At 49.5% G+C, this 25,130-nt stretch overlaps 1 protein-coding gene across 2 annotated transcripts in view; it reads right to left on the bottom strand.

Annotated features, from left to right (window-relative positions):
• Window positions 1–1,762: 1,762 nt before the first annotated feature.
• SNAP47 (synaptosome associated protein 47) overlaps window positions 1,763–25,130 on the bottom strand; it is a 96,257-nt gene continuing 72,889 nt past the window's right edge. Inside the window, exon 7 of one of the 2 annotated variants that reach the window (XR_014294100.1) lies at window positions 1,763–1,809. The gene's annotated coding sequence lies outside the window, so the exon portion shown is untranslated. Of the gene's footprint in view, window positions 1,810–18,416; window positions 20,995–25,130 lie in introns of those variants that run through there. The other variant, XR_014294101.1, reaches the window with a different exon arrangement.

Here is a 25,130-nt window from a genome sequence, read left to right as displayed (position 1 = left end):
GTAAGATCAGGCAGCTGGGATAAGCCTGGATTCTCCTACTGCCAGTGGCAGGCTGCTGGGGTTACACTCCCCACACCATGGCTATTACCCTTCCCAGAAACAACCCTAAGCTGACGGACCTGTGAATTATTCCCAATGTACAAAGCCTTTGTGCCCCCAAGACCTGGTGTGGGAAGAAACGCTCCTCACTCCTGAGTGCCCTAACCTGAGGGGAAGCTGTGAGGATACTAAAGGGAAGCAAAGCAAACAAGAGCAAGCCAGAACATGCAAGTCTCACCTTGGGGAGCATGGAAACCAGACAGGCAGGTTCTGGTCAAGGAGGGCTGGGTGGGAGGCACACAGACCAGGAGCCGGGCCAACCCTGTTGGGGAGCTTTGCCTGGGCCTGAGGACAGTCCCCCTGGGCAGTGACCTCAAGGAGAAGCCATCTGGAGGACTGGCTCAAGGATCGCCAGCTGCAGTCTGTGTGGAGAAGCCCTGGACATGGGTCTATTGTGACCCACCTCCCTGGGCCTCAGTTTCCCCAGCTGCAAAAGAAGGGTTATACCAAGTCTTCCCTGGGAGATGACTTGAGCAGGGAGTACGTGGCCTGTGCTCCTTCCAGACACAGCTTCCCCCTCCCACAGCTGGTTCCCATTAGAACAGGGCTCAGATCCCACTGGTTAAGTGAACTTGTCAAGCAAATGAGGAAACCTGATCCTTCTCTCATTCCACATTCCAGCCTTGAGAGCAGGCGGAGCAGCATGCTCCTGTCTCCTCAACCCTGCCCTCCTGGACCTTTATTCTCAACCCGCTACAGAGGGCAGGCAGGGACTCCCAGGAAGAGGAGCCCTGGATGTGGCCCATTCCAACAAGAGAGCTATTTGGAGAGCCCCCTTCTCGTGGCCTAGCTTCTGGGGCCACTGGCTTTTGGCTTGAGTCCTGCTGACCTAAAACAAATCGACTGCCAGCTATTTCTCCAGCGAATATGGGTTTATTCGGGATCAGCAGAGAATTGAAATTCAGGGTCAGCCACCATGGCGAGCCATGTTCAAGCTCTTGCACAGCAAGGAAAGGAGAACTCTTTTATAGAGGGGAAAAGAAAGTTGGGAGGGCTACAGTAAACAAGGAGTCTATGGCTTTTCATTGGCTGAGTCCTTGCCAGAAAAAAAGAGGAGTCTTTCTTCTTCCCGTTGGGCTGTGTTATTGACACAGGGAGTGAGAGCTCCCCTTTCTAGTGTCCCAACTCTATTAAATTGAGGTTTCTGTTTATTAGTTTTTTACATTTCTCCCTTTTTGATCTCTGAAAGCATTGCAGATCAAGAGTCAGGTTTTCCAGTTTCAGCAGCTTTTTTTCTCTCAGAGCCAAGAAGGACCTTTCCTGGGTGTAGTGTCCTATGTCAGAGGGTAAGTACACAGATTGGAAACCTATTGAGGTTACATTTGTGTAACAAGGAGGGGTAGGAGGGAGAACTCTCAGGCACTTTTTATCTAAAGTCCATATGTTATCAAGATCATATCAAGGCTTGGTCTGGATATCTTAGGAAAGTTGTCTCATCAGATGTCATCTGCTTTAATTCTAGGAAATCTTTGCTTTCAGGTCACCGGATGATGTGCAGGTCCAGTCAGAGTTTGGTGCTTTCGTTAGGTGTGTCATGTGAATCCAAAGGATTATTCCCTGGAGCTTGGTGGCACAACAGTTGGTTAGAAGTATTGGATGGACACTTTTTAGTGAGGTTGAAGAGAGTCTTTCTGGAGGTATCTTTTCCAATAGACAAAGTATCCAGGTTTCAAGGTATGATGCTTAAGGTCTTCATTTCTTGAGAGTGCACTGTGAAAAGATTGTTTTACCAAAGCATGGTAATTTTAAATAGAAGCAATTCGATCTCTGCAACATTGGAGTATCTCTCCTTTTATCAGTAGTGGGTAAACAGAGACAGGAGGTGAGTACATTGGGCATCCTCTGACTGTCTCAGCGGGTGAGAGTTCATGAGTTCTGACCTGCTTTTGGTCAAGACGTTTGGAAAGTCTCTATGACGTTTGCCAATTGGGTGTAAATAGTGCCGTTAGTACGTTCGACTCACCAGAGCATTGAGGGTGGTAAGTGCAGTAAAAGAGTCGTAAAACCAGCCAACCCGTAGAGACGTGTTGAAGTACCTGACCAATAAAATGGGTTCCTTGATCATGATGAGTTCAAGAGGAATTCTGCAGATAGGGATAATTGTTTCCAAAAGGGCTTTAGCTGCAAAAGAGGGAGTAGCCTGTCTGCAAGGGAAAGCTTCAGTCCAGTGTGAAAACATGCATACCATGACTAAAACATATTTATATCCACTAGACAGAGAAAGTTGTATGAAATCCATTGGCCAGAACTCACATGGTCCATTAGGCAGTTTAAAATGTCCAGGAGCAGTACAAGTAGGCCTCCTTGGGTTGTGATTTGGAGCAGCAGGGCAAGTGAGGTAGGAACTTTTTGTAGCCTTGTTAATGTTTCCCCATCAATATTGATTCATGAAGGCTATCTTTTTTCAGTAGACCACTGGATTAAGGCATGTACAGTGGTGAAGAGTGGGAATTTTAGAGTCTCCAGTAGGACTGGGCTGTTATGTGGTCTGAACCAAATTATTTGGTCTGAACCAGAGCTTTCTCTTTTTATGGAACCAACAATTCTTGGATTTCCGATCTTATTTTTCCTTTTCTGAGGCCAGTTGTTGGGCTTCTCTAGCCAGTTTTTCTAAGTTATCCTTTGGGGGAAATATTCCTTTGGACCACGACAGAGGTTTGGCTGCTGTTGGTTCCTTTAAGGGCAGAATTCCTTGCAGAAAGGTCAGCAAGGTGATTTCCCTTAGCTTCCATAAAGTCAAGTATAGGGTGCCCCAGAATCTTAATAGTAGCTAAAGCATCAGGTAAAATATCGTATCCAGTAATTCCTGAGCATAGGGGTCATCTTAAACTTTATTTCGGCTGGAAGTAAGGAAGACACATTGCTTACACCACATCCTAAAATTGTGGGCTATCTGAAAGCATATTTACTATCAACATAAATATTGTCGGTTTTGTCCTTGGCTAAAGGGTAAGCCTATGTAAGAATGTGTCGGGCTGAGGTAGCCACAGGTAAAGATGCTGCCTCAGCAACATCAAAAGTGGTCGCAATAGCATTCCCAGCACAATATTTACCATTGTTACCTTTTATTTATTTTCTTATAAAAAGCTGCTACATTTTAATCCTGAATTATGTGATTATCCCTAGAAAGGTCAAAGAAAAATACATAAATATGATGACTATCTGGATTATAATATGGTGATATTACTTCTAAGGTGATATGAAACCTCATTTTTTAAAATTTATTTTTTAATTAATTTTTATTGGTGTATAGTTGTTTTACAATGTTGTGTTAGTTTCTGCTGTACAGCAAAGTGAATCAGCTATACATAAACATATATCCCCTCTTTTCTGAATTTCCTTCAATCTCACTCCAGGACATATTCCAGGAGAAAACCATAATTCAAAAAGAGACATGTACCCCAATGTTCATTGCAGCACTATTTACAATAGCCAGGACATGGAAGCAACCTAAATGTCCAGAGGAATGGATAAAGAAGATGTGGTACATATATACAATGGAATATTACTCAGCCATAAAAAGGAAAGAAATTGTGCCATTTGCAGAGATGCGGATGGACCTAGAGACTGTCATACAGAATGAAGTAAATCAGAAAGAGAAAAGCAAATATCGTATAATATTGCTTATACGTGGAATCTAGAAAAATGGTACAGGTGAACTTATTTGCAAAGCAGAAATAGAGACACAGATGTAGAAAGCAAACTTATGTATACCAAGGGGAGAAGGGGGGGTGAACTGGGAGATTGGGATTGGCATATATACACTACTATGTATAAAATAGATAACTAATGAGAACCTACTGTATAGCACAGGGAACTCTACTCAATGCTCTGTGGTGACCATTGTTACCTTTTAAATAAGAACCATCAGTGAACCATGAGACTCAGCATTATGCAGAGGAGCTTCATCACAAGGAGTCAGGAGGTGGTCCATCAGCATTAAGCAGTTGAAGAAGAGTAACAGGGTTAAAGTTACCACAATGCAAAAGCATTGCATGAGGAACAGTTAGGACTTCACAGGAGGCGAGGCAGCTGGCTGAGAAATATTGGGTGGGATGAAAATTCAGGAAAGCTTCTACTGTACGAGGTACAAAAATAGTTAAAGAAGATCCCACAGTGATTTTCTCGGTGACCTTCACCAAAAAGACAGTGGCAGTAATGGCCCTAAGGCAAAGTGGGTTATCCACATGCCACATGGCCCAGCTTCTGGTTATAATACTCTGTGGGTTGATGGTGGTTCCCTTGTTTTTGGGTGAGTACCCCAAGGGCATTCCCTTTCTTTTCACATACAAAAAAGAAAAATGGAATCTGATAATTATGATGCCCAAGGGCAGGTGGGTTCATCACACTCTCCTTTAAGGCCTTAAAAGTTATATTATTCAATTCTTCCCATAAAATTGGGTTGGGTTGTTATTCTTTAGTAAAAAACAAAAAATACAGAGATTTGGCCATAAGAGATAAATTTAGAATCCAATTTCACCAATAACTGACTAACCTAAGAAAACCTTGCAGTTGGCACTTATTCTTGGGTTTTGGGAAACTTAGGTCACAATGAAGCATATCTGGATCTAGATATAACCCTTGTTCTGATATCAGATGCCCTAAATATCAAACCTGGGTTTGGTCAAACTGCAGTTTTTCTTTAGTGACCTTATATCCCTTTAAGGCTAAAAGTTTTAGCAAGTGGAAGGTGCCTTCCTGTGAGGAGGCTTGAGAAGAGGAGCAAAGAAGCAAATAATCCACATACTGCAACAGAGTAGAGCCTCTAGGGAACCTAATGTCATCCATATCAGCCTTCAGGATTTCTGAAACTCCCAGCAAAACCCTGAGGCAGTACTGTCCAGGTGAATTGTTTTTCTTCCCAAGTGAGGGCAAAAGGTATCGGCTAGCTCTATCAACTGGAGTCTGAAGAATGCACCGCACAAATCAATTCTGGTGGGAATGGATGTTAGTACAAGGGTTAGGAACAACAGGGTGTCGAGGGATAACAATGTTGTTTATTGCTTGGGGTCCTGGACAAACCTCCACCCTTGGCCCTTAGGTTTTATCACTGATAAAATGGGAATGCTACAGGGGCTAGTACAAGGGATAATAAGATCTTGAACTTTGTAATCTTCTATTATGGGCTTTGTGCCTTAAAGGGCTTCTTTACTTATATTACTATATATATATATACATTCTGGGAAGAGGCTTTGAAGGATATATTTGAACCTTGATGAGAGGTACATGTGAATTTTGCCAAAATCAGTTGGAGATTTTGCCCCAAGGAGGATGGTAGCTAATTCAATATGGACAAATTATCAGTGTTTCCAGAATCAGCTCTGCTACCAGAGACAGAGCAAATAAAAGGTGTCAAAAGGTCATTTAATTCACCTGATTGGTTACTTTGATGACTATTGTCAAATTCGAGAATTATTTACTCTTTTTTGGAGAAAATTCCAGCATAATACTTCTTTAAGAAATCTTGGCCTAATAAATGGATAAGGGCAGAGGAAGTAAAGAGAAAAGGGCGTGGATCTCTCAGAGGGCCTAAGGAAAAGGGAATAGGTTCAGAAACAGGAACCTGTGGAGGTTCGTTAGAGATCCCCACTATTTAAACGTTTTGGTAGACAGAGTGTGTCCCTCTTGTCAGTTAGTACTGGAAGAGACCCATCCCTAATCTGGAGAAGTGTTTCTCCAAGCTGATGAAGAGGGAATATTGGGAAGAGCCTCTGTTGTTCCTTCGAGCCTCGTCATTGAGAACTGGACAGACATTGGAAAAGTCGGTCAAAGGGCTGCAGGTGCCTAAAGCACTTAAATTTGTAACAATCTCTTTTCCAATATCATTGCTTTGCAATAAAAGCAGAAACAAGAAGAGTTTTGGTTTCCCTTAGGGGCCCTCATTTGCTGGAGTTGAAGATTAAGCATTTTAGCAGTCTTCCTTTTAGGTGACTCATTTAGAAAGTTTGTCTGCCAGATTAACTAAATGTGGAGTAGACACAGTTTCCCATTCCATCCTGGTCCTTTTTACTAGAAAGTTAAGGCCCTGATTCAGTCCATTAATAAACATAGAGTTAAAAGCTACCTTGATGGAATCAATATCTGAAGGAAGACCAGAATTTTCTTTAAAAATAATCTGAAGTCAATTATAATAGTCATGAACATGTTCTTCAGATTTTTGTGTGCAAGTCTGACTTTTGTCCCAATCAACAAGCTTTGGAAAAGCCCGAGGAATTGTCCAATGAAGTTGCGTAGTGATTGCCTGAACCTAATCATATAATAAGTTAGCAGGCTGATCTCCTGGTTATAATAGTAGAGACTTTTCAAGGTTTTCCCAGTTATCGGTTTTCATCCAATGCTGGGCCTGGCCTTCAGTGACAAGCATATGAACTAGCTGACATAAGTCAGAGAAACCAGGTTGATAAGTTTGAATGACTGTATTAAATTCCTCAGAAAAATATCTGAGGATCTTTGGTTATTTGGGGAAATTCCTTGACTATGACTCACAGTTCAGCTTTAGTGTAGGGCATATAAGAAATTAAGGACTTAGCCTCTGGATCCTTAGAAGACTTAATTGTAAAGGAACAGATTCTAACAAATTCAGAGAAAAGGGGAGTGGAGAGAGTTTCAGAGAAAAGGGAAATTTGGTGACAGAAATAAGATAGGAGAATTGAGAGTATAGCCTCAAAATACCAATCAAAATAGGCATTCCATTCAATTTGGAAAATTTTAGAGCTATGGTAGTCTAATTTGGTTTTAAGAAAATTAAGTTTGGGGATTTCAAATTTTCCCATAATGGTCATTAATGTTCTAAATTGCCTTTGGTTAGGTTGGTCCATTTAGTTAGAATTGTGCATGAGGAAGGACTGTGGTTTTTAAACATAAAATCAGCCAAAGTCCCTGTGTCGGGGGGTAACCTCAAAATATTTAGGTAACTAGGATCCTGTTTATCAGGGTTTCTTCTCTAGAGTGGAAGAGTAATTTTCAAATGGCCTAAACAGCTTACAGCTCAAACAGTTTACAGTTCAAACAGTTTAAAGAGCTCAGATAGCTCTGGAGGCTTGCAACTCAAACAGCCTGCAGGCCTAATACCAGCCAGTTCTAAGGAAACAGTTTGGTCCTGGAGGAGCCAGGCCGAAGGCTCAGCCCAGTTCCCATAGGACAACCCCCATTTCGAAGGAATGGGCCAAAGGCTGAACTGGCACAGCTCCAATAAACCAGCCTCCCCCTCACCCCCTACCCCATTCCCAAAGGAATGGGTTGAAGACTAGCCACTTCCAGGAGAAACAGCCCCTGTTCCAAAGGGAATTTGCTGAAGGCTAACACAGAATGCCAAATGAGTACTCACATACAGAACAAGGCCTTAACCAGAAAGGATGAAACTTTAAATTGATTCCAAGTAAAACCTGGAGAGCTTCAAAATGCAAAGAGAACATGAGCTCAGATCCAGGAGAAAGATGTACCTTCAAACCCCAGGGTCAACAAGAAAAGCAGTGAGTGACGGTGGGGTCCCACACCTGTTTGCTTACTAGCTCTGGAGCCTTCTCTGACCCCCATATGGGCCACCAAATTGTTGACCTAAAACAGACTGCCAGTTATTTCTCCGGCAAAAATGTGAAATAACTGGAGACTGCCCGTTATTACTCCAGCAGAGAATTGCATTTTGGGGTCTGCAACCATGGTGAGCCACTGGCAAGTCCCTGTGTGGCTAGGGTAGGAGAACACTTTTATAGAGGGGAAAAGGAAGTTGGGTGGGCTACAGTAAACAAAGTCTATGACCTTTCATTGGCTGAGTCCTTGCCAGGAAAGAAGAGGAGTTGCAGGGTGTGAGTGCTCCCCCTTCTGGTCTCCTGACTCCATTTAATTGGGGTTTCTGTTCTTTTTTTTTTTTTTTTTTTACATCCCTGAGGGAGGCGGGGCTGCTTGCCCCACTTCCAGGACCAGACACCACCCTGTCCTCTGATGTGAGAGAGATCCCCTTACCCTGCGAGGGCTTACCCAGTGAGAAGGAAGGAAAGAAGCTGCCCCAGGACCCCAGAAGCCCACCCTGCTTGTGCCTGTGGAGTCATAACTCTGAGCACTGTACATGTTGTGCTGTGGCCCCACATCTCCACCTGCCCCAGCCTGTCTTCTTTCTCCATTCTGTCCGCCTGGCCTGTGTCTGCCCCCAGCCAGGCCAAGCCATGGGGCATCGTCCCCTGTCCAGGAGACCCAACCTGGAAAGACCAGGGTCCAGTGTCCTTGCTTGCTGCAGAGCTCCCTGCCCCACCTGCCTGGAGGTTGCTACGTCTTCCCCACACCACTGCGGGGGCTCCTTGGCATTGTACAGATGAAGGTTAAAGGGACGGGGAAGGACCGACCCCAGGGAAGCTGGTCCTCAGGACATGCCATGCATGCACAGCAGGGATTGTGGCCTTGCTGTGCACATGTGTGGAGCTGTGTGTGGGTGCTATGTGTGGGTACAGGTGTTGTGTCCTGTGCACTTTTCTTGGGGGCACCATGAAGGGGCCATTGGTGCCCCTGGTTCTTAGCCCCCAGCCTGGCACTGGTGACAGGGGAGATTCACACTGGCATGTCCCTCCAGAGAGCAGAGGCCTCAGCCACTGTCCCTGAGGCCCACGAGGGAAGCTGCCATGAGTCTTCATTCTCTAGAACAGGAAATGAAGCTTGCCCCTGGCCAAACACGCTGCCCCTCTTCTCAGACCTGGTCTTATTCCTAACCCTGTGGCCTCTTGGTGGGGACTGCTGGGAGAAGGGCAGGTGGGGCAGGGGGCACTGAGCTCCTGTTCTAGCCTGGGCCTCATGCCCAGTGTCCACTTCTCCTTATTCCCCACCTGCCCTGGGGCACGTTCCCCTAGAGCTTCTTGACCCCAGGGGCCTCCTGGGGTTGCACTGTGTCTCACTGAGGAGAAAGCTAGAGACTGTTCTAGGTCCTGGGACCCTTTGCCTTCAGGTACCAGGGCTCTCACAACTGTAGGGGAGGCCCTGAGGCAGCACAGGTTGGGTGGCTGGTGGCCCTGGGAGATCCTGGTCAGGGGGCTCAGGACCCTGGGGACAAGTGCCAGCCAGGCTGTGCCGGAGGAGTGGTCCAAACCTTAGCTGAGACCAACAGGGACTCAGGAGGTGGGACTGACCCTGCTCCACAGTCTGGGAGCCAGCCAGGACCCATCCTTGAGTGGGACCCTTCAGGCCCATGTCCAACCCGGCCATGGGGTTCTGTGATTCCAGATTACCTGGAATCTGGCAGGAAAGGTTCTCTTGCTCCCAAGTCCTGAGACCTCTTGACTCTCAACTGAGGATCACCACTTCCCTTGGGTACCCACCTATCTGTCCATTTCACCTGTGCTCTGGGCTTGTCCCTCTTACTGTTTGGACCATAGCTCTCAGCCTCCATCTGACCCTGGTCCTCACCACCTGGGTTCTAGGAGCCTGTCTGCACCAATCTATAGCAATTCTGCTCCACACCCTAGGAGGCCTCACTGATGCTGCAGGATGTCCACCTGGAGGGTGTTGCTGGAGCCCCTGCCCTTTATCAACCATCTAGGGCATTGGTCCATACTGGACACACAGACAGGTACTCTGGAATGCACACATGCACACACATACTCGTACATATGCACTATGGACACACACACACATTTGTACTCACACGGGCACACGTACAAATGAACACTTGCATATTCACACACATGCACTTGTAGGTGCACTTGCACAACACTCACGCGCTTGTATTCACACACACGTGCACTCGCACTAGTACACTTGCAGGCACGAGCACACAATGTACACGTACACTCATGAGCATGTTCACACATGCATGCACGTACATGAACACACTGCACACACTCTGGCAGGCTTGCACACACGCAATCACATGTATACATTACACCCACACCCACGCAGTCACACACACATTTGCATGTATGCACACTTGTATGTATATGCACACATTTGCACGTGCACAGGTACACTTGCACACATGTGATGACACTCATAAGGATTCAGGTTCACATGTGCTCTGGTCACACCAGCAGTACCCACCTTAACCCATACAAGCCGTCCTCTTTTCTTCTCTGGACTTTGAGTTTCAGTTGCCCCCCACACCCTCCCTGTCCCCTCTATCTGTTCAGCTTGTGGTCCGCCCTCAGGGTCCAGTTCCTACAGGCTTCCACTCTGCAATGCCAGGTATCTCAGATGGTTATCTATAACCCTATACCTGAGCAGTGGTTATGTGTCCCCACATGCCTCTTGAGGGCAGGACTGTTCCAGGAACATAACCCCACCCAGGAAATTCCTGCCTAGTTTAATCAGCAGTGACTCACCCTGGCTGCAGTCTTCCCAGGGGCTCTGAAGGCTCAGGCCCAAGCAGGGGTAGAAAAGATGGGCTCAGCCCCTCACGGCACTAGGTCACTGTCTACTACAGGGTGGGCAGCCAGTCCAGGGTCAGACCATGGACGTGGTCGAGCTGGGAGCTGAGCCCATGGGTGTGGGTGTCAGAACTGGGCCTTTACATGTACATATACAGGCTCACCAACAAGTCCTGAATTCCCAGATCTGGGGCTTCCCCATAGCCCTAGGGTTTTGATGGGGCCACACTCCCGACCAGGATGGCTCATGGATGAGGGGTGCTGGACCTCTGCTCTGAGACTTGAACATGGAGCAGGGACCCAGGCCCAGCCCCGCTCAGGAAAGGGCCAACTGCATGGAGGTGGAAGGAGGGGAGGAGGGTGAGAATTGGGCGAGAAGGACCCACTGCCCTCCTCATTAGTGGGGCACTACCCAGGATGGACACAGGTAACAGTGGTAGAGAAGGGCCAGCACAGATACCCACAGGCCAGAGCTGGAGTAGACTTAGTGTGAAGCATGTCTAACCCCCCTTCAGGCAGGGACAGTAAATCAGAGGTAAAGCTGGGAAGAGGCTCAGGACCCAGGTATCCAGGAAGAATGTGAGTCCTGGTGAAGCTGAGGGAACAGTGGTGGTTCAAATGCAAGGCAGCTTGTTGCACAGGGATAGACATAGGACCAATGGGATGGAGCTGGGAGTACAGGGACACATCAAGCATCTATGGCCAGTGGATTTCACCAGGAGTACAAAGACCATTTGGGGAAAAAAGAATCTCATCAACAAATGATGCTGGGACAATTGGATAGCCACACACAAAAGATGGAGTTGGACCCCTACCTCAAATTGACCCCCCACCTCAATTAATCAAAATGGGTCCTAGATGTAAAACTATAAAACTCATAGAAGAAAACACAGGGACAAATCATGATCTGGGATTTGGCAATGAATTCTTAGATATGATACTATAAGCAACAAAAGAAAAATAGACTTCATCAAAATTTAAAACTTTTGTGTATCAGAGGACATTATTAATAAAGTGAAAGATAATGTACAGGAGAAAAATTCTGCAAATCATATATCTGAAAAGAGTTTAGTATACAGAATATATAAGGAATTCTTTCAACTCACCAATAAAAGGACAAACAACCCAGTTAAAATGGGCAAAGGACTAATAGACATTTTAAAGACGATATACAAATGGTCAGCAAACACAGGATAAAATGTTCCTTATTATCAGTCATTAAGGTCATGCAAATTAACTACAAACAACAAAACAACAAAATACTACTTTACACATGCTGAGATACAAGAAAAAGGGTGTGTGTGTGGGGAATAACAACTGTCAGCAAGGATGTGTAGAAATTGGAATCTGTGTACACTGCTGGTGAGAATGTAAAGTGGTACATCCACTGTGGAAAAAGAAGGATGGTTTCTCACAAAGTTAAATATAGAAAATTACCATATGACCCAGCAACTTCACTCCTAGGTAACGGAGGCCCTAGGACTGAAGACAGGGACTCGAGCAAATACATGTACACCGATGTTCACAGCAGCACTATTCACAATAGCCAAAAAATGAAAACAGTCCAATATCCACCAACGGATCATTCAGCCATAAAAAGGAATGACGTACTGACACATGCCACAACATGGATGAATCTCAAGAATATTGTGCTAAGTTAAAGAAGCCAGACACAAAAGGCCACATTTTATTTGATTCCATTTATAAGAAATGTCCAGAGCAGGCAAATTCACAGAGACAGAAAGCAAGTTGGTGGTTGCGAGGGGCCAGGGGGAAAGGAATGGGGAGAAACTGTTTAGTGGCATTTTATTTGGGGGTAACAAAATGTTCTGGAACTAGATAAAGATGGTGGCTTCACAACATTGTGAATGCACCAAATACCACTGAACTTAAAATGGTTACTTAGGGGGTTTCCCTGGTGGTGCAGTGGTTGGGAGTCCGCCTGCCAATGCAGGGGACATGGGTTCATGCCCCGGTCCAGGAGGATCCCACATGCCACGGAGCGGCTGGGCCCGTGAGCCATGGCCGCTGAGCCTGCGCGTCCGGAGTCTGTGCTCCGCAGCGGGAGAGGCCGCAGCAGTGAGAGGCCTGCTTATCCCCACCCCCAAAAAAGGTTACTTGCATGTTATGCAAATTTCACCTCAATAAAATGTATAAGGGCAGGTGGGGTAGTTGGGGGTGACCAGGACAGGGTGCACAGAGAGCGAGCGCAGTAGGACAGGAGCAGAGACTCTGTCCTGTAGGGATGAGGGAACCACCAGTGGTGTCTTCTCAGAGACTGTTGACAGCCCGCTCAGTGTGGACTGGGGAGTCCCAGGAAGGGTGGGACCTCCCCCATAGCACCTCAGCCTCAGCAACACCTCTGCACCCCAGGCCCCTGTGCTGACTCAAGACAGGCGAGGAGCAGGAGAGTCAGACAGGGCCAAGCCACACCTGCCTAGGATAGATGGCCATGGGGGGTCAGCAAACCTACCTGTAGTGTTGGCTTCCCCCGGTGGACACCAGATCGCTGCCTGAGGGTGGGGTCCAGGACTTGGAAGCCCCTGGCCCATGTACCCAGCATCATAGCCCACCCTGGGCCTTCAGGGAGCCATTTCCCACCCCAGGAAGGCCAACTGGTCCATACAAGTTCAGTGATGCCTGTCTTAGTGTCTCTGGGCCAACCCTCAGGGAAAGCTCAGAGGTGTCCACACTGAGGCTCCCTCCCCTCCCAGGGCCCTGGCCACCCTGCGGCCTTCTCAGCAGTCTCCCTTGGCCCCTCTACTGCACCCCCAGGCCCTGGGCCACACCCTCCAGACCCTACCACAGGTGAGTCCTCTAGCCTACTCTACCCTAACCCCAGTCATGGAGCCCATGGCCAGGGCACACTGCCATGATGGGTGACCACTCCCTGGCTGTGTGGGTCATGTGGAACAAGGAGTACTTCTGTCGGACATTTTTCAGGGGAGGGGTCTTAGTAACTGGGTACTACAGCTTCTGGAGAAAGGGGTTCACACGCCACAGGCTTCAGAGTCATTAGGCTACAAATGCAGATCTCTGGGCTCCGTACGGTTCTGGTCCTGGCCTGTTGTGGGGCTCAGGAATCTGTATTTGTACCTTGAAACCCAGGTGAGGCAGGGAGGGGTCAGAGCCCTACAGACCCTGAAGGAGCGAGCCTCAGGTGCTGGAGGGTGTCACGCCTTCCCCTGCCCAACTCAGCTGCATCCCTGAAGCCCCTTCCCTCGATGACCCAGCAACTCCACTGATGTGCTGGGTGCTACAGCTGAGGCTCCTCCTTCAACTGGCTCTTTGAGGGGAGGACACCCAGAAAACCAACCCGACCCTCAAGAAGCCCACACTCTGGATGCTAAGACAGGCTAACTCCAGAGAAGGAAGCAGAGATCCCAGCCACTCCTGTTCTTTTTTTTTTTAAGGAATTCCTTAATTTTATTTATTTATTTACTTACTTACTTACTTACTTACTTATTTATTTATGGCTGTGTTGAGTCTTTGTTTCTGTGTAAGGGCTTTCTCTAGTTGCAGCAAGTGGGGGCCACTCTTCATCGCGGTGCGCGGGCCTCTCACTGTCGCGGCCTCTATTGTTGCGGAGCACAGGCTCCAGACGCGCAGGCTCAGTAGCTGTGGCTCACAGGCCTAGTTGCTCCATGGCATGTGGGATCTTCCCAGACCAGGGCTCGAACCCCTGTCCCCTGCATTGGCAGGCAGATTCTCAACCACTGCACCACCAGGGAAGCCCCACTCCTGTTGTTGAGTACCTCACCATTCAGGACTTCCCAAAACTTTCAAGAGACAATGCAGGGCCAGAGGGAGCAGCACTGGGTGAGACCCTGGGCAGCAGCCCACCTCTTTTAGCCCTTCTGAGGGATGAAGCTCTGGGGTCCAGTGGGCCAGGAGGCTATGTGGAGGAACAGCCTGTGCTGAGCTCTGAGAGAAGGAACTATCCCGGTAAGCTGGGGTCTTGGCCAAGCTTGTGCAGCAGGAGAGGGCAGGAGCAGGGTGCCGGGAACCGCTGGCAGAGAGAGGTAAAGCCCCTGCCTGGGAAGGGTCTCTGGGGAGTTGGGGCAGGGCCAGGAGGGGACTGATGAGCTTAGCGTCCTTGGGGTGGGGAGCCCAGGCAAGAGTGGGGCAGGGCCTGGGTGGGACATGGTGGGCAAGCTGGGGCTCAAGTCCCACTTGGCCTGAGGATCAGATGCTGGGGGTACCTGGGAGATCCCAGCTCCTAGCCGCCCAGGGCAAGTTGGGGCCTCTCTCCTGCCTGTACAGCTCTCTTTCATGCATCACCCTCTCATTCATTTAGGAGGTCCATCCCTACTCAGAGAGTGCAGCCAGCGTGGGGTATAAGGACCCCTCCAAGGGCCATCGGGGGCAGGTTAAAGGAGGTGATGTGTATGTCAGTCCCAGCCAACCCAGGGGTTGCCCAAGCATAAGGAAAACCCTGACTGCAGAGCCCAGGCCTGATTGCCCAGGAGAGAGCATATACCTGTGGGCCTAAGACACCAGAAACTCAAGGCTGGGATTGGCTGTGGGCCTTTGGCCCTCCTGTGAGTCATCTTGGTGGCCCCACTGGTCCTGGCCCACCCCAGGGGACAAGAGGGCGGTTCCACCCTTCCTGGAAGCGGCAGGCCAGTCTAGTTCCGGTGATGCCATGAGGATTTTCTACATGATGTTTCCGGTCCATCACATGGGTCGGAGGCAGCCTTGAGGGACAGGCCAGGAGCTGGTCCCTCCCCTCTCTCCTCCAGGCTGCAGCCCAGGCATGCCACCCCTACTGCACTGCTCCACAGAGCCACTGAGCGCCTCTCCAGCGTCTGGGGACCCGAGTCTAGATTCCGCCAAGAGGAACTGGGATTCAGAGCTGCTTCCTGGACCCTGGGCCTGGCCTCCCCTGCTGTCTCAGACTAGGGAAGTTCCAGCATGTCCTCCTGAGCCAAGACCCCTCTGCCACCCCCTGCAAACCCCGTTACATCCCAGCAGTTCGTCAACAATCCATGGGCATCCAGGGCGGCATGGTTTGTGAGTCAGAGCACCCCTTGGTCAGCACCCAGAGTGCCCCTCTGGTCAGGAGACCCCAGGTCTCCCTTTCCTCACTGCAAAAAACCTGACTGTGAGTGTGCACGGAGCTCCTACTCACTGTGGCCCTCTCTACAGTGGTGAGCCCACCCTGTATCCCATTGCTCAGTCCCCTCCCAGGACATCACAGATAGAATTCATAGGTGGTCCCCTCCAAGCACCTCACAGGTAGATGTTAAGTATCAGTGAGTGGCGGGACAGGAGCCTGTCTGGAGGGGGAGATTCCTGGCTGGTGGCTGGGGGGCAAGCACAGGGAAGCATTTGGAGTCTCTTGGAGGAGCAGTAAATGGAGAGGACTGCGGGGATGTGGGGAGGGCGTCTGTTTTAAGATGGTCTTAGAGCGTGAGTGTAAACTGATGAGATGATCTAGGACGGGTTGGTAAACTATGGCCCCTGGGCCAAGTCTGGCTGCCACCTGTTTTATAAGTGAAGTTTTATTGGAACAGCCACACCCCTTTGTTTCTGTATTGTCACTGGCTGCTTCTACTCTACAATGGCAGAGTTAAGTACCTAGTTGTAACAGAGACCATAATCAGCTAGATTAAAGCCACCAGGTACCACTGGGGAGGATGGGAAAGATTTACACAATGTGCTCCTGTCCTCATTAAAGGAAACTGCATGGTTGATGAGGCTTGGACAGAAACAACCAAGTATGACAGCTGAGCACCCTTCAAACTGGCCCCTGGGGGGCTATAGCTATGACTCAACTCCAGCATGCTGTTGCTCGGAGAGTGAAGCACACGTGTGCAGGCCTTGGACCTTCTCCTCCCTTGAGGCCTCTGTCTCACTACCTGCTCCACTTCGCCTGGGCTGCTCCACATCACTCAGGCTGCCAACGAGGCCCGATGTGCACCTGAGACGGAACCTCCAACTCATCAATAATTTTGGATAAAGTCTCAGGTCTTATGGGTCTTACACCATAGCTGTTGGGTGGGGACAGATAAGGATTTAAACAAACAGGAGCTCTTCAGACAGTATGAGTGCTACAAAGACTCTGGCAGGATCCTGATCATGCACCTGCCCCATGAGGATCCTGTCCACTTGGTGGGGTTTTACCTGAGTTTCTGCTTCTCTTCCACTCTAGCTTTTCCAGGCTGCCAGATAGCATCTATCCGTTGAGAATTTGCACTTGTGTTCTGAGCTCCCGCCTGTGGTTTCTATTCCCATCATGTGAGTGCAGAGTCTAGTCTGACCAGAAAAACAAGCTCATGTCAAGGGCCCGAAGATGGTTTTTCAGAGACACTGGTCTCTGCCATTTCTCGATCCACCAGCTTTCCGAATAAATTCGTATTCCTTGCCTCGAAAAAAAATAAATAAATAAAGGGCCCAAGAAGCAGCAGGCCCTTACTGACCAGGTGGCCAAGCTGGAAAGGCCTGGAGAGGGAAGGAAATGCCTGGGACCACATGGCCGTAGAGCTGGGACAGGTGTCTTGGCTGCCAGTCATTCCTCTGAACAAAAAGGACAGAGATGGTGACACAGGGGTCGTCCAAACATGAGCCCCCCCCACCCCTCCTTAAAAGATCTTCTCTGACTCCAAACCATATTTGGGCCCAAGAGAACAGCCCACAATGCTCCAGCAATGGCCTTTGTAAATGCCAAAGCCACAGCATTCATCTGGGGCATGAGAGATGCCAGACACAGGCTGTGGGAGCAGAACACACACACAGAGACCTCAGGAAGGAATCCCGTTCTGTCACCAAGAGGCACCAACCTGTGTGAGGCATTGCCTGGCGCTGGTCACAAACGTGGCTCAGAGGGGTTCCTGATGGATGGTTCTGTGCTTCACATGATGACACCATCAAAAGATGCCAGAAGAGGTGGCTGGACATGCAGCTTCTCACCTGGGAAATGCAGGATAATCACACATGCCCCAGCCCAGGCACATGGTGAGTGATGTAGGAGAGCTAGCTCTCACTGCATTAGTATCGTTATGCTTTCTGTTAGCTTTTATTCCTACCTCCATCTGAAGTCACCATCCTTTTCCCAAATTTTCTCTCTTGTAACTAATCTAGTTTCTGAGATATTTTATGCATCCTTTAGAAGCTACTCTAAAAACTTTTGGAACAAGGTATATTGAGTATATGCTGTGTGTGTGCCTGTCTGCATGTGCCTGCACGTTTCCATGTGTCTGTGTGTCTGCGTGTTTCTGTGTGGGACTGCAGGTCTCCTCATGTCTGTGTGTCTCCATGAGCATCATGTGCCTGAGTCTGTCTGCACATATGTGTCTGTGTGTGTTTATGCCTCTGTGTGTGCACACACAGGCACATATGAATAAATAACTGCATAATTACCTCTGAGTTGGTGGGGGATGAAGTCCCAGAACAGCTCTCCCACATTGGTTTTAGTAGATTAGCACATGCTCCAGAAGCCCATGTGATGGAAGGCTTGCTTCCATGGAGTGGCCACCAAAGGTGATGGAGACACAACCTCCTCCTTCTGGGCCCAGTTCCATGGGAAGGAAGTTTGTGTGAGAAAATCTTGAATGTATAGAAACATTGCATAACATTACAAATGTACCTGACATCATAGGAAGACATGAAACTTGACAGCAGCTCATAGTTGGCATTGCTCCTCAGGGCATGCGTGGCCAGAAAGTTCTTCTGATGGCCCTTGGAGCATGGGCTTCCAGAGTCAAACACTCTAGCTGTGTCTGCAAGTCAGAGTTTTACCTGAAAATAACCTCCTTTTCCTTATGTAGATTAAAAAGTAACTAGGGAAGAAAACAATTTTTCCAGCATAAATTTCCCCTCTTCTTTCCTCTCACAAAGAATATCTGCTAAAATAGTTTTGAGAATATCACCACAAGGTAAACTAAAAAGCAAACATCAGTTCTGGAGGGGAGGTGCACAGGCTCCCACCCTGCAGGGCACCTGGTGAGAATGTGTCTGCACAGTTACTACTGCAAACAGTTCTTCAGGGCCAGTTATTATCATAGGAATTAATGTTTAATGGTCAATCCATAAATAAGATGAGAATTGCAATTGAAGGACAATCCCAGAGAGGAGATCATGGATTTAAAGCTTGATTTCAAATCAGTCTAATGATATACTTACTACTATGTGTTTAAACTGTGACTTTTACCATGGTAGTCGAGGAAGAGGCTGTTTTATGGTCTCTGCTACAATTTATTTTGTTGGTTTTACAGGAAATTTAATGTTTTGTTTTTAAGTTTGCATTGCAATATCAAGACACTGATCCAGAAGCTCCAGGGAAGGCAAACTTGTGTTGCAAAGCTCCACACAGCTGCTTGCATTTTAAATTATAAATTAGAAAAGTTAGTAAGAAGCACCCAGAACTTGCAAGGACCCTGGAGCCATCCCTAATCTATGCAGACATTTAGTTCCAATGTTTGTGGGTCACGGAAGAACCAGGAGGGTTCCAGAACTGCAGCATGCAGTTAGTACCTTAAAGAAGGACCCCAGACAGCTCTGCATGGGAGGTGGTGTGTGGGAAAAACCTATTTCTGCCGTGAACTCTTCAGCTTGCCCACATTCATCCAGAGATATGACAAAAGTAGGTATTTACATGCCCGTTTGGCCTTGGCCTAGCCTCCCGAGGTGACTCCACCCAGTATCCTGGTTTGTTTCCTCCTCCACAAGCCAGAGTTTCCTAAGCTTTTTTCCAGTTTTAAGCATTCCATATACATGTTTTTATTTTAAGCCAGCATGATCCTTTCTGAGAGAAAGTAAACACAAACCATTAATTAGTTGACCCTCATTATTTGCAGATTCCGTATTTGTGAATTTTTCTACTTTTTAATTTTGATTTCCTTAAACTCTTTGAAACTCATTTGGCCTCTTTCAGTGAAGACCTGAAAATACACGACTAGAGTTGGGGAGAAACGCCTGACCTCCTGGGCAGGATGGTTTGGCCCAGAGGGTAGACTCAGAGGTTGTCTGCCCTATGCTCCTTCTCAGGGTAAGACTTTGGCTCTCACCACAGCGGGGCCCTGGGCTGCCTAGGGGATGGTTCACTCTCCTTCTGCAGAGCCTCAGCTTCCCTTCCCTTTGTCAGGGGGTGGGGATTAAACCAGGAGCCTCTCTTCCTCCTAAACCCTCCTCAGCTGCCTCTCCTTGAGCTCTGTGCAGTATCGTTCCTGAGCCAGGCTTAGGAGGGGAGGATGGACAGCAGCCTCCCTTTCCTCAGTGGAAAGTTGGCCCAAAGTCTTCCTCTGGCTGTAACAAGGCGCTGCGTACACTGCAGTGGGGAGTGGGACCAACAGCAACTGGGGAGGAACTGACAGCACTCGGGGAGGGTGGGGTCCAAGAGATGAGGCCATGAGGGTCCCACTGCCCCTTGGAGTGAGGAGCTGGGTGTGGGCCCACCCACGGGAGTCACCATCCCTGTCTGGAGCCTGGGCCTAGGTGAGCTGGCGTAGCTGTCTCATGCACATTTCCTTCTCCCATCCTTGGCTCTCAGCCGGCCAGGAGCCAAAGCTGGGCCAGCTAGGAGTGGCATCCCGCCCTGGGGGGCAGGAGGGTGGGGGTGATACCAGGGAAGATGGTGATACCGTTCTCTGCTGGTCTGCAGAGAACTTGGGGTGCCACAACTCCTGTCCTTCCAAGAGAAATTCTATGTCTGACTCAGCTTCCTCAGCTCTTCCCAGAGTCCAGAGCTCGACCCAAGTTTCCCTGGGTGGTGCATTAAGAACAGGGCCCCTGGTGTCCGGTGGGGTGTTGGGCTGCTCAAAGCCAGCAGCAGATGGGCCGAAGGGAGCCCCGTGGCTGTGCACATCCTGCGCCCTTCCCAGCTAGTCCTCCTTGGAGTGCTCTGATGAGCGTGTGGTCCCTCTCCCATGGAGGGAGGAAGCAGCGGAGGTGGAGATGGGAGAGCACAGGAAACTAGCGTAGTATGCCCCCACAAAGGATGTGTGTGCCTTGCTTATTTGAGAAACACAGGTGGGAGGTTTTAGCGCTGTGAAGCCACTTTGACTAATGAATTTCTTTACCGCTGTGCCTTTTCAGAGGGACCATGTGGACCCTGCATTCACTAGGGTTCCTCAGGTCCCAGGACAGGGAAGTGACATCCTAATGTTCATGCCAAAGTCCCACATCCTGGGAAACTCCTCCCTGGGGTGTGAAAGGTCCAGGGTCTGTGACTGAAGCAGAAGACTGGGAGAAGAGTAAAAAGTTCGTATGGTGGCCCCAAAACTTGATGAAAGCAGTACTGTTTGGTGTCCACTGGATAGGGCACAGATTGCTGGTCTTCCATAGTTACTGGGCGCTGTGACCTGTGACTCACACTGGTGGGCCACTCAGATGGAGTGATGTAGTCCAAGGACTGCTGTGCTCTGTGCTGAGGTGGTACTAATTAACTGTTGCATGGGGAGCGCACAGAGTATGAAGAAGAGAATGATGATGACTAGTGCCAGTACAACCTGGCTGTCACCAATAGGAAGGCTTCAACATCAGACGGAAGGACCACACACCTGGATGGGAAGCCAGAGCCCACACAGAGCACATGTATCACACGCTGGATCTGGAGTGGGCAAGGAGCAAGGGTTGACCACACACGTGGAGACCAAACTCAAGTCCCTCTCAGACGACAACACTTCTGCCCCAGACACAGGTTTCCATCTCCCTAAGGGACACCAATGTGCAGCTGACAGTAGTGGCTGCTAAGTATCTTGGGCACGCCACCCAAACGAGCACCATTCCCTCACCCGCCGTGGCTGAGAATACTCACATTTCCTAATTCAGATGTTGCGACTAATGTACTGTGGGTGGTAGAGGGGAAAGTCTGGAGCAGACAGCCTCAGATCCACCCTTGCCCAGGGCTGCACAGCTTCTCTGGGTGCCACTGCCTGATGACAGGACAGAACATGGCTGACCTCGGCTATTAGGAGGCAGAACTCCTTGTCCTGCCACAGGGCACCCTGGTCCAGGCTCCCAACCCACCCAGACCCTCTCACACACCCATGCACACACACTCACACCCCAACCCCTTCACGTGCACATAGGTCCCACACCCAAATCCATGTACATACTCATGCACACATTGATTCACATCCACACACGCAAATCCTAAAACCACATGCGCACACACTGACACACACACCCAAAGCCTTGCACACACATATATGCACACCCATGCACATACACAGTCATGCACACCAAAACCCACAAACATACCCATGCACACACCTCTAAATCCACCCACATACCCTCCATCACACACACCTGACCCCACACCCAATACACACACACACACACACTCACGTACGTACACCATTGTCCCGTGATGTGTCTTCACCCAGGCTCAGGAACACTGAGAGCAACAGCACCAAGGGAGCCTGGTGGGCTACAGGTCAGAACACTCTCTCCCTCTGGCTCCTCTGCCCTAGAGCCAGGCCAGCCCTCTCTCTTCCACCCCACAAGGCTGTTCCTGCTGCACCCTTAGACACCCCAGGCATGCATCCCCTGACCAAACCCAGCTCTGGAATCGGGAGGGAGAGAGGCCGGCCCTGGGCAGGGCTCCTGGTTAGTATCCTGTGCAAATCCTGGTGACCAAGGCCTGAGGAGCTGAAGGTTAGGGACTGAGGAGGCCGCGGGTCTGGTCAGAAAGTGGGACCCTAAGGATCTACTGTACAGCACAGGGAACTCTGCTCAATGTTATGGAGCAGCCTGGATGGGAGGGGAGTTTGGGGGAGAATGGATACATGTATACGTATGGCTGAGCTGCCTGGCTGTGCACCTGAAACTATCACAGCGCTGTTAATCGGTGATACTCCAATATAAAATAAAAAGTTAAAAAAAAAAGAAGTAGGTAGGACGCTCATCAAGAAGCAGGGAGCCTCCCGTGGTCTGCTGATATCTGCCCAAGCTGAGGGCGGCCTATGTGCAGACACACTTGTCCGGAAGGCTCCACGGTGTGTGCAGGTACCACTGTATCACCTCAGTTATTGTTTTCAGAACACCCGTCAGGGTTTCACCCCGTCTCCCTGTCTAGGCGTGGTGCCTGAAGGGTGTGGGTCCTTTGCTCCCCCTACCCTGATGCTTACCAAAGACAAGCAGCTCACAGTGCACCCCTTCCCACCTTCCACACAGCCCAGATTCCAGCTGCTGGGAGATGCCACCTGAGCTCTGCACCAGCTGCACCCTGCCCCCTCTGTCGCCTGTCCCCTCCACTTGGATGCCCTCCCCCTGTCCGTGTCCAAATTCCCTGCCATCTGACCACTGCCCAGCCCACTTCTGCCTCGCTGTGGCTATAAGCTCACTCTCACATCTTCCCAGGGGTCCGGAGGCAGGGGTCCAGGCAAGCCCACACTCAGAGGTGAGTGTGCTCAACAAATGAATGAGCAAAATACTTCCCACACAAAATTTTATCTTGATCCTTTAGCACTATACAGATAGCAGGACTGTATTAAAATAGGCCTCAATCTGTATCTCATTTTTATCAGACTCTGAACATAAGGAAAGAATTAAGCTTTGAAGGAGGTATCATTTCCAAATCCAAGCAGACTTTTGTTTTGGAACTTTCTCCCTTGAAAATTACTGAAAGCCAATACTGACAGGCATGCTTTACTTCTGAAATTGCAGAGTAATTTATTTATTTATTCAGGCCATGTGCTCGCTGGGATGGCATCTGGAGATAAACATCTGCTTTTGGTGAGAGTCTGCGATTTAGTCATGCCAAGCACACAGCAACTTCAGTCGTACAAATGCACAAAATGTCCGGCCCTCTTTCTAAAATAAGAGACCGGTCAGAGGCGGGTGCCAAGTGTGGAGTCCTTCCACAAGGACCGCCGACACCCTCCTGCAGGACTGTGCTTGTCCCAAGCAATGGGGCCTTCTTCTTTACAGGAAGGGGCCTTAGCAACGCCCACCCCTCCCTCTCCCCAGGACGCTGCCCAGGCCCTCTGCTTTCTCCTTCCTCACTCCCACCACGCCACGCTCACCACTCCCCTGCTTGGAGACACACCCAAGCTGGAGGCTTGAGGTTTAGGGCAATAAAAATAGCTTTTCCCAGCGGCGTACCCCTCAGGAGCCCTCCCCTGTGCCATCCAACTGGACTTCATGTAGCCATGACCCTAAATGGGGTTTGGTGCCAACTGTGTGCCAGGCATGCCCTTATGGGTATAAATGTGCCCACTTGACCCCTGGCAGGTCCCACTGGAAGGGTGGAGGAACCCAGCTGCACGTGGGTATAGCTGATGCACCTAGACCCTAATGGGGGCTCCAGTATCACCTCTGGGCCTGCTTAGGGCTCACCCTGAATGCCAGCATGCTGCAGCCACCTGTCCTATCTCCCCAGGGGGAGTGGGGGCCACAACCAGAGAGCACAGACTGGGGCCTTGTCTCTGCTTCCTCTGCCAAGCACCCTCCTACAGGTGGGCCCCTCCCCACAGGGTTCCTGCAGCCCTGGTGCAAAGAGGAGAGAGAAGACGGTAGTCCGAAGGGCCTGCCACCTGGAGAACCTGCATCTCTGTCTCCCAGAGACTGACTCCATGGCAATTTCCAGAAAGGTTCCCAGGCACTGGACAGGTGAGCTTTGCTCCGTGCAGTCAGTCGATTCATCACAAGATCTGTCAACAGCACTGAGAACTTCACCCAGAACTTCAGACGCCCTGGCTTGTTCTCCCCATTCTGTTTCAATCAGAGGGAGCTTCCTAGTGCCCTGGGTGCTATCAGAAGATCTCTGCCCCACTTTGGGCCTCGGCCCCTCTCTCCATGGATGCTGAGCCCTTCCAAGGTAGGGACTGCCTCTCTTCCCTCCCAGAAGCTGAGGGGTGTTTGTTGAACAAAGTGCTGATCTCAGTGCTGGCCGGGAGGGCCAGACTTGTCTCAGGCCCAAACACGAGCAATTTGAGTTAGCGACCCTCTTGTAACAAGCAGGTAGGAAGGCGGGTTTTTGAACCACAGCATTACATGCTGTTACATGATGGACAGGTCCCTATGGCAGTTTCTCCAAAAAAAGCACAGTCACTGAGAGTGCCCTGGTTCCTGGAACACCTCCAGTGATAGGAGCTCACCACCTGTGCTCGATGACTGTCAGAAATGCTTGATGTCTACTGCACTGAAATGCCGTGGGAAGGAACTAAATTCAAAGGGATCCTGCTTTCAAACAGACAAGATTCAAGCCCCAGAGGGCAGGGTGCTCTGGACTTGCTCTCCAATCAGGCAGAGCCAGCTCCCCATCGGAAACACTGTCTCGCCAATCCATCCACAGCATGCAGAGTGCTGAGGGACCCCACATGGAGCAGGGGGAGCTCCGTAGAGGCCTCACCCCTCAGGTCTGCATCTCTTCCTGCTGTCCTCTCCCTTTGTACTGCCCTTCTCTTGGAGTGAGCTGCACCCACAAACAGCAGCAAACCCTGATGTCCCCTTTCAGACCCTTACTCACACCCCTGGTCACTGGCAACTGGGCAGTGCCCTACTCGCTATATGGGGATCCTGGGTCCACAGTTACCTCTTGTCTGTCCTGACTTTACTGCTGGAAACACTGTGCACCACAATAGAAACCATTAAACTAAAAACACACCGAACATGTGGAACAAATAGGAACATTTCTGTGGATGGGGCTGGTGTCCAGCTGGCCATTTTCATTGGAAGTCCCCAGCTGTACCTCCCTGGCCCGCTGCAGGTTCTGGTCTGGCTGTCACCCTGAAAATAGGC

Source organism: Mesoplodon mirus (genome assembly GCF_964341445.2).
Source record: "Mesoplodon mirus genome assembly, chromosome: 5".
NCBI classification, from domain to species: Eukaryota; Metazoa; Chordata; class Mammalia; order Artiodactyla; family Ziphiidae; genus Mesoplodon; species Mesoplodon mirus.
Note: the sequence above shows the minus strand (reverse complement) of the source record. Positions and strands in the feature narration are given on the sequence as shown.